Source organism: Capsicum annuum, chromosome 12 (genome assembly GCF_002878395.1).
Source record: "Capsicum annuum cultivar UCD-10X-F1 chromosome 12, UCD10Xv1.1, whole genome shotgun sequence".
Lineage (NCBI taxonomy): Eukaryota > Viridiplantae > Streptophyta > Magnoliopsida > Solanales > Solanaceae > Capsicum > Capsicum annuum.
In genome coordinates, this window is record NC_061122.1 from 216,719,232 (window position 1) to 216,729,036 (window position 9,805).

Here is a 9,805-nt window from a genome sequence, read left to right on the forward strand (position 1 = left end):
CATAGCTAACTGATACTTAACAGGTTGTGTTTGAGTCCATCTATGAGATATACTTCAATGAGTTCCTAGGAGGAGATACGCTTCACTAAGACGACTCCGATGACATCACTTTTGTCATTATCCCTAAATCTGAGTGATCGTTCTTCAATTTTCTTTAGAGAATAGAAATTTTCATTCTTTCTGATCCTGTTTCTGGAGCATCCGCTATCTATGACCTATATTTCTTTCCTGTAGCTTTTGCAGACATGTTCCAGCAAAATAAGAAGATTAATTTTATTTAGTTACCCAAGTGGTCTTAGGACTTTGAGGGTTAGATCTGCTCCCTTTGGATCGCCAAACCCACACTCCCTTAGGGGTCGTTTGGTAGAGTGTATAAGAATAATGCAAAATATAGTGTATTAGTATTGCTTGTATTAGTAATGATTGTGTTAGCTATGCTTGCATTAGTTATGCTTGTATTTTTCTTATGCAGTGTTTGGTTTGATGTATTAAAAATAACATGAATTAAATAATTTCTTAAAAATAAAATTACAAAAATATCCTCCATACATATGTTGGAAAGGATGTAAATTTTTTTGAGGGGTAATAGTGTCTTTAATCACCTTAATGCATGTATTGGATCCATTGCATTTCTAATACCATGGATTTTGAGGTATTAGTAATGCACACCTTAATACACAATAGAGTGTATAACTATTGCAAGCTTTAGTTATACATAGGGTGCAAACGTATACCAAACGAGGTATTAGTAATACATATTAAACTAATACGTGCATTAGTTTTTCAATACACTCTACCAAACAACCCCTTAGACTTTTTCTGCAGTTGTGTGATTTGTAACCCTTTTTACCATAGGTATAGCAGACTGATACATAAAAGTAAAGGTGTCAAACGGGCCCGGTTGACCCGACCTGACCCAGCCCATTTAACAAACCCAACTTGGTCTGACCTAGCCCAATCAACCCACGGACTGTAGGGTATTGGGTACCGGGCTGGGTTATTTTTTCTTTAGGCTCGATTAACTCGACCCGGATCAAAACCGATTTAGGCCCGCTGGTTAACCGGCCTGGCTAAGCCCTTTAAAAAAAATTAGATTTTAATTAAAAATGGTCGTTGGTCCATTATAGCCATTGGGCCCAACGGCTATATGACCATTGGGAGCCCAAAACGGCTATAATGCCCTTTTTAATAAAAAAAATAATTAAATCAATTTTTTAAACCCAAAAAAATTCTTATAAATACCCTACACTTTCGAATCATTTTTCACATAATTTTTCATTCTCTCAAATCTCAATTCTCAAATATTCTATATATTTCCTAAAGTGCTCACTTTAATTTTTTAATTTTACGATTACAAAGTACGAGTGGAAGTTTTTAAAGTCGCAACCTTTGGATACTTCCAAAATTTGGTATTGTCATTCCATCTCTTACTTTTAATTTTTAATTAGTGTATTAATTATTGAATATTTAATTTTATTATATTTGTGTATTTTGAATTTTCTTAGTTTAATTTATATTATGGATAAATTAAGAAACCTCTCCACTAAAGGTGTTAAAAATTTTTGTCCCGAAAGTGGTGGTGGTAGTAAAAAGCTAATTACTAGAGGTAGAGGTAGTTCAAGTAGTAGATATACTCGTGTGCCTCCGCCTTCGGTACCACTTAGTCAACCTTTTGAGGAAAAAATAGATGTAGGTGCTCACGATATGGATTATGTAGAAGCTTAGGAAAATTACGGTATAGAAGAAGAAAATGAAGTAGATGCGGTTAATTTTGATGAAGATGATGAAAATATTGGTGAGACACCCACAGTAGGAAATGCTAACGATAAATCTGAATCGGTTAATCTCCCTCCCCGTCCTCCCCGTGCTCCAAGAGCTCGTAAAATAACTAGTATTGCATGTTAATTTTTTGAACGTATATCAGATATTGAGGTGCAATACAATATTTGTCAACAAATATATAAGCATAAAAGAGGAGGTAAGCAAGGGGGTACGGATACGCTAATGAGATATATAAATGATAATCACGATATAGAGTTAAAAATTGCACAAGGTGGTGTGGATGTTGGTGTACCAACACAAACTAGAATGGACCCAGCAACCGTTCAGGTAATGAAGAAGTATAATAAATAAAGGGACCGAGAAAAAATAACAAAAATGATAGTTGTGGGTTGTTTGCCTTTTAGTTTTCCTTCTTTTGATGCTTTTATTCATTATATTCAAGCAATTTATAATCCTATATTTAATGGTATTCCTCGAAGTACTTGTAGGGCCGATATTTTTAGACTTCATTCACAATGTTATTTTTATTTATCAACATTGTTAAAAAATATTCAATGTAGAATGTCCCTAACTTCTGATCTTGGTCGTGCTGTATATAAAAATGATTATTTAACCATTACTTGTCACTGGATAGATAGTAATTTTGTTATGCAAAAATGTATTCTTGCTTTATTATATGATGAAGATCGTAAACATACTAGAGATTTTATTGCTAATTCGATTGGTAAAGTTGCAGAATTTTACGGTATTGAAAATAAAATCTTATGTATTGCTTTTGATAATGCTTCTAACAACAAGACTGCTATAACAAAGTTAAAATCTAAGCTATCTCCGGCGTTACCTGAAATTTTTTATGTTAAGTGTACTTGTCATATATATAATTTAATTGTAAGAGATGGTTTTGAGTTTTTTGAGCTTTATATTGAAAAAATTCAGCTTGCCGTTGATTTTATTCAAGGAAATAATCATAGAAAAAGAATTAGAGACTTTAAACTTAAATGTGAACGCAATCGACTTGCACCGATATTGATGCCCGGAGAATGTGATACTAGATGGAATGCTACGTATGATTTTTTAAAAATTTGTTATAAATATAGAGTTCCTATTACACTATCTTTTAACCAACATTGTGGTTCGTTTGCTGATTCTGCCCACTGCATGCTACATAATTCTGACTGGGCTGTAATTAATGTTCTTGTTAAGTTTTTAAAAAAAAATTAAATAGCTACGGTTGAATTTTTCGATGCTTATTATCCTACATTTTGTAATATTTTGACATATATAGCCGATATTTTTGATTTTCTCAAAGAATATAAAAATAAAGAAGGTTACAAAGAAGTTGTTGGTGCCATGTTTGCTGAATTTAAAAAATAATTTTTTCGATTCCCCCTATTTTACTTGGTTGGTGCTATACTAAATCCGTGCATTAAATATAATACTATGTGCTACTTTAGTACACTTATTTATGCCAACTTAAAGATAAATACTAACAATGATTCTGGTGATGAAGAACAAGAACAAACTGATTTGTGGATGGCTATGGGTGATACGAACGCTTACATAGATAAATTATATAACCACTATGCTGATTTAGTTGATTTAGCTATACCGACAAATATCACTCCAACTGTCGCTTCTCATCCTCCCGAGGAGCCATCATCTTCTAAAAGGCCGGCACATAGTGGTTTTTCTGATTACTTTTATGATTTACCTTGTTGGAACGATGTTGAGGAGGGAGCTTACACAACAACTTATCGGAAAGAGCTGAAATATTATCTCTGAATACTGAAAGAGGATCGCAGACGACAGATCAGTGCATTGGATTGGTGGAGGAATAATAAAACACAATATACTATGCTTTCAAGATTAGCCAGAGATATCTTGAATGTTCCAATGTCAATTATTGCATCAGAGAGCGCTTTTAGTCAGGGACAACAGCAGCTTGGAGACAACCGACATTCATAGGGAAGCATTGCAATGAATGCTCTAGTTTGCCTTAGAGATTAGATTAGAGCGGAACGAAGAAATCAAGGAATAGAAGCGGATCCAAATGACGAGCAGACACTTGAAAAAATTATGACTTCACGGGAGAACTCCGCAGAATCAAGTCCAATGCATGATTTTGCCCCCGTTGACTTTGACTATCCTATGCAAGTTCCCGTTAATATTAACATGAATGAGTTGGAAAAAATGATGCAAAATTTATAGATTCTTCATCCATGTAAATTATAAATTTTGAATCATTTTGCAATCAATAAAATTCAACATTCATTCACTCCTTAGTCCTTACTTTGTAATTTTTTTCATTTAATGATTTAAATTGAATTTCTAGTTTAAATAAAATACTTAGTTTTACTATATTACTAATTTACTATCAAGTATTATTAATTTATTATACTAAGTAGCATATGTTTTATTTAAAGAAGTACATATACTTTATATGTGTACGTATATATTGAATGGAACGTATATATATATGTATATATTTTCTAAAGTAGTATATATTTAACGTATACATGTGTATATGTTTTATAAATTAGTATATAACTATATATTTAGTGTGTGTATATACTGTATTATATATATATTGTAGTATATGTTTTATTTAAAGAAGTACATACATCGAATGGTACATATATATGTGTATATATTTTCTAAAGTAGTATATATTTAACATATAGATGTGTATATGTTTTATAAATTAGTATATAACTATATATACAGTGTGTGTATGTATTATAGTATATATATGTTGAAGTATATGTTTTATTTAAAGTAGTACATATATATTGAATGGTACGTATATATGTGTATATATCTTCTATAGACGTATATATTTAACGTATACATGTGTATATGTTTTATAAATTAGTATATAACTATATATATATAGTGTGTGTATATATTGTAGTATATATATTGTAGTATATGTTTTATTTAAAGTAGTACATATATATTGAATGGTACGTATATATGTGTATATATCTTCTATAGACGTATATATTTAACGTATACATGTGTATATATTTTATAAATTAGTATATAACTATATATTTAGTGTGTGTATATATTGTAGTATATATATATTGTAGTATATGTTTTATTTAAAGTAGTACATACATATTGAATGGTACGTATATATGTGTATATATCTTCTATAGACGTATATATTTAACGTATACATGTGTATATATTTTATAAATTAGTATATAACTATATAGGGTGTGTGTGTGTATATTGTAGTATATGTTTTATTTAAAGTAGTACATATATTGAATGGTACATATATGTGTATATATCTTCTATAGACGTATATATTTAACGTGTACATGTGTATATGTTTTATAAATTAGTATAGAACTATATATATAGTGTGTGTATATATTGTAGTACATATATTGTAGTATATGTTTTATTTAAAGTGGTACGTATATATTGAATGATACGTATATATGTGTATATATCTTCTGTAGATGTATATATTTAACGTATACATGTTTATATGTTTTATAAATTAGTATATAACTATATATATAGTGTGTGTATATATTGTAGTATATTTTATTTAAAGTAGTACTTATATATTGAATGGTACGTATATAAGTGTATATGTTTTAGAAATTAATATATAACTATATATCTAGTGTATGTATATATTGTAGTATATATATATTGTAGTATATATTTTATTTAAAGTAGTACATATATTGAATGGTACGTATATATGTGTATATATCTTCTATAGACGTATATATTTAACGTATAAATGTGTATATGTTTTATTAACTATATATTTAGTGTGTGTATATATTATAGTATATATATATATTGTAGTATATGTTTTATTTAAAGCAATACATATCTTAAATGGTATGTATATATGTGTATATATCTTCTATAGACGTATATATTTAACGTATACATGTGTATATGTTTTATAAATTATTATATATATCATTATATTGTAGTATATATTTTGTAGTAGATGTTTTATTTAGAGCAGTATATATATTTAACTAACGTATAGTCGTATACACGATTACATGTGTAATTGTGTATATGTATTATGTGTATATATTTTTTAAAGTCTAATGTAGTATATACTATATATATAGTGTATATATATTGTTTAACGTATTTAAAATGTATATAGGTGGGTATATATAGTGTATATTGGAGAAAAAACTTTTTTTTTTGTTTTTGACCAAATTTTTAACCGGTTTTGACCGGGTTTAGGTGGGTTGGACCGGGTTGGGTTAAGTGGGCCAGTTCAGGGTTGTTTTTAAAAATTTTACTGTTGGGCCCGGAACCGGACTGGCCCATTTAAACAAGCCTGAATTCGGACCGACCCACTAATCGGCTAAAATTCATAGGTCGGTTCTGGGTTGACCCGGCTCGGCCCACTTAACACCCTTAATGAAAAGAAAAAAAAGTTTTAGCAGACTCAAACGAAGTTGCTGAAGATCATGAATTAGTTTTAAGAGAATTTGATTTTATAGAACTGTGACTTGGTGATTTTCTAATGTTGTCTAACTATATTTTTACACCATCCAGTTCTTCTTGAAATAGGTCAGTTTTGATTTGACATGCTTCAAGTTCAATTTTGCCATTTTTTTTTCCTCTTTAAGCTTTAGTTTTAACTGAGCTTGCCAATTTTTCTTTTCTTGAGCAAGTTTATTATATTCATCAATGATTTTTTGAAGACCGTCAGTAATTATATCAAAATTTATTTGAAGAAGGTTATAATTATGACAATTGAAGGGTCTTACCTCACTTGGTTCACCTTTTTCCACGAAGCACATATTGGCAATTTCATTTTCATCACTCCATGCCCTAAATTTTTTATTTTTCTTGGATGATCTTCTCCTTAACTGTTGACAATTTTATTTCATGTGTCCCGATTTACCGCAATGATAACAACAATGATCATTATTTGCGAATTCATTATTTTTGTAACTTTATTGTCTCTACTGCCTTTGTCTTAAGATTTGCCTTACTCTATGATTTATGAGAGTCATTCCCTCCTTGTTGTCTTCATCTAGAGATTCTTCTTCTCTAATTATTAAAACATTGAAAGCCACAGGTTTCTTCCTTTCCTTTTTGTTGTACCTATTTATATGATTTTGTTCATAGGTAATGCAGTTACCTCTCAATTTATAGTTGGTCATGTTGTAGAGATCCAATGACAACTTTAGTTTTCCATGCTTTTAGGAGACTTCTTACTAGATTTTGGACTTGCAAACTATTTGGATAGATCATACCCAAGGACTTTAGTTCACATACAAACTTGTTGAAGTAGGGAAACATTGATTTCATGCTTTCATTTTCTTTCATTTTGAAAAACTCGTACTCATTGATCAGAGCACTGATTCTCACATTTTTGACATTGGTGGTTCCTTCGTAAGTTCCTTCTAATTTATCCCACATCTCCTTTGCAGTTTTTCAGGTTGATATTTTGTCTTATTCAGCTCCGCTAACTACACAACAGAGTAAACTTGTAGCTTTCGTGTTAGTTTAAATTACCTTTTGTTGTTCCTTAGTGACTTCAAAGTTTTCAAAGTCATCCAAGTCAATGCTGCGTGATTCTTTATCCTTTTATTTTTCTTTGATTCCTTAAATGGGCTTTGGTCCTTTCTTAATGACAGTCCAAGCTTGGATCTCATTTGGCTAAGAAAATTTTTGGAATCTGTACTTTCAATGAGAGTAATGTTGTCTATTGAAGTATGGTGGTCTTGTGGATCTGTGACTGTTTGAAGGAGGGATCCTGAAATCTGATAGTTTTTCATTATATCTTTGCTCACATACGGTTAAGCAATACTTTGGTGAGACCCTCTCTGATACCAATTAAAATTCAAGAGAAGGGCTGAATTGAAAAACTTTTTCTGAGTCGACTGATTAGTCTTCTCAGTCAACTCACCTGGAAATTAGTATACTGAATAAAATAGACTAACTTAAATTTGTAAATAAATAACAAGTAAAAAAAATAACAAAGGTTTATCCTAGTTTAGAACATCGATGTGGTGTCTACTTTCAGTCTCCTTGGGCTACAAGGGTTTTCTTAGAGTTTTCAAAGTATGAGTTGGAGTACAAATGGGGTAAATAATTTCCGAATTTTATTTTGTTATTCAGATCTTGTGACAAAACCTCAACAGGTATGACTAAGTTGACTCGACATTTCTCTTTTGTAAATATTGTAAACTTGAAATTACAAAGTTTTATGGAGACTAAGATTGAGAAACACTGAAAATTTGCTATGAAGTTACGTGAAACATGTTGATCTTCAGTCTTCCTTTTAATATCCATCAGTTGATCGGACTTCTTTGATCCATAAGGAAAACCCAAGAAATTTCTTCTCAATCAAGAATTTAAAATGATTCCTTGATTGAGGATTCACATCATATAGTATGTCCATATCAAATATGTCCGTACATAGGATATGACCTGCCTTTCTTGGATGCAGACTCACAACCATTTATGTCCATATCAGATATGTCCCTGAAGAAGGTGTGATCTTTCTTCCTTCCTTGGTTCCTCTAGATCTTCTTTCTATGTTGCTTTGGGATTTGCCAATTTTCTTTCTTGTAGTTTGAGATCTAGTGAGATTTTCTTTTGATGTTGTTTCAAATCTAGCTCTCACTTCCTTGTACTTAGGGTTTGTACGAGATGTTTTTCCAAGTTTAGCTCCATGATGATCTTTCTTGCCTTGATTATATCTTAGGTGTATCCTGTATTTTATCAACTAATTAGTTTGTCATTATTAAAACATATTATGTCAACATAGGGAGCTAACATAAATAAATATTAGAGTTTTGATTATTATTAATTAGATTAATTTCTTCAATATGTTAATTTACTTAATTTTAGAACATCAGTAACTTAATTTATATACTTAATTAGTATTTCTCAATTTCTTTCTTGGAAGATAATGTTCATGTTTTTATGAAAATTGTTACATGAATTTAAAAAATAAATAAAAATATAATGATTTTAAAGAAGTAAAAGAAAAAGAGGTTGAATGAAAGGATCCATAAGGCATGTTAAAAATTTAAATAGGATAAGGAGGGGGGGGGTTGATTATTGTTCAAAATTGAGGGAGGAGTCTAATTTTCAAAGCGAAGTTGGGGAGTGGATGTGATTTTCACCCTTACATACAATATTAATAGTCAAAATTAGATTTTCAAAACATAATGAGCAAAGTAAAATGAAAGGAACAGAGTATGTCTTAAATATTTTAATATCGGTCTATATTTTGCTTCCTAACGGATAAACTCTAATGTTGTCGGATCCTATTTGAACGTCGAAGCAACAAAGCTTTACTGCTCCATTTGATTTGATTTTTTTTCTTTGTTGCCTGAATCCATGCATTATACTCATAGTTAACTGCTAATATGACAAAAGAGGTTACTTGGATGACACAATTACCCTTTACTTTCAACTTTCAGGTTGTGTGTTCGAGTTTCAACGAGTTAAATCAATACATGTGTCATTGACCTCATTATAAATCTTCATTTTCAATCATAAACCTAACTTTACATCATGAAATATCAACCTCAAGAATGATATAGATAGTCTAATCATCCACTCAACATTCAAGATTTTCAACAGTAAAAGATTAATCTATAATTTCACTTGTGGAATTTTGCTTTTGTTGCTCACTCCATATAATAATCGTCTAAACATAACTATTGAATGTCGGAATTTTGCTTCCGTTGCTCATTCCGAAGAATAATCACATCTAAACATAACTTCTGAATGCTTTAGGACATGGCATCACTTTAGATTACTGAGAATATAACCTTAAGATAGGAGGGTGTGGAAGATCTGTTTTAGGTTAAAAGGTTAGCGGGTAGTGGAGTATTGATTGTCTTGCTTGTCGAGGACTTAGATTGGTAAGTGTTTATTATTGTACTAGTTGTATTATCATAGTTCTTGTTTTTGATATTTATCATTGTTTATTATTTTTGATATCTATTATAGTGTGTTGTTTATTATGTTTTAATTCTCACACTATTTCGTTGTTGTT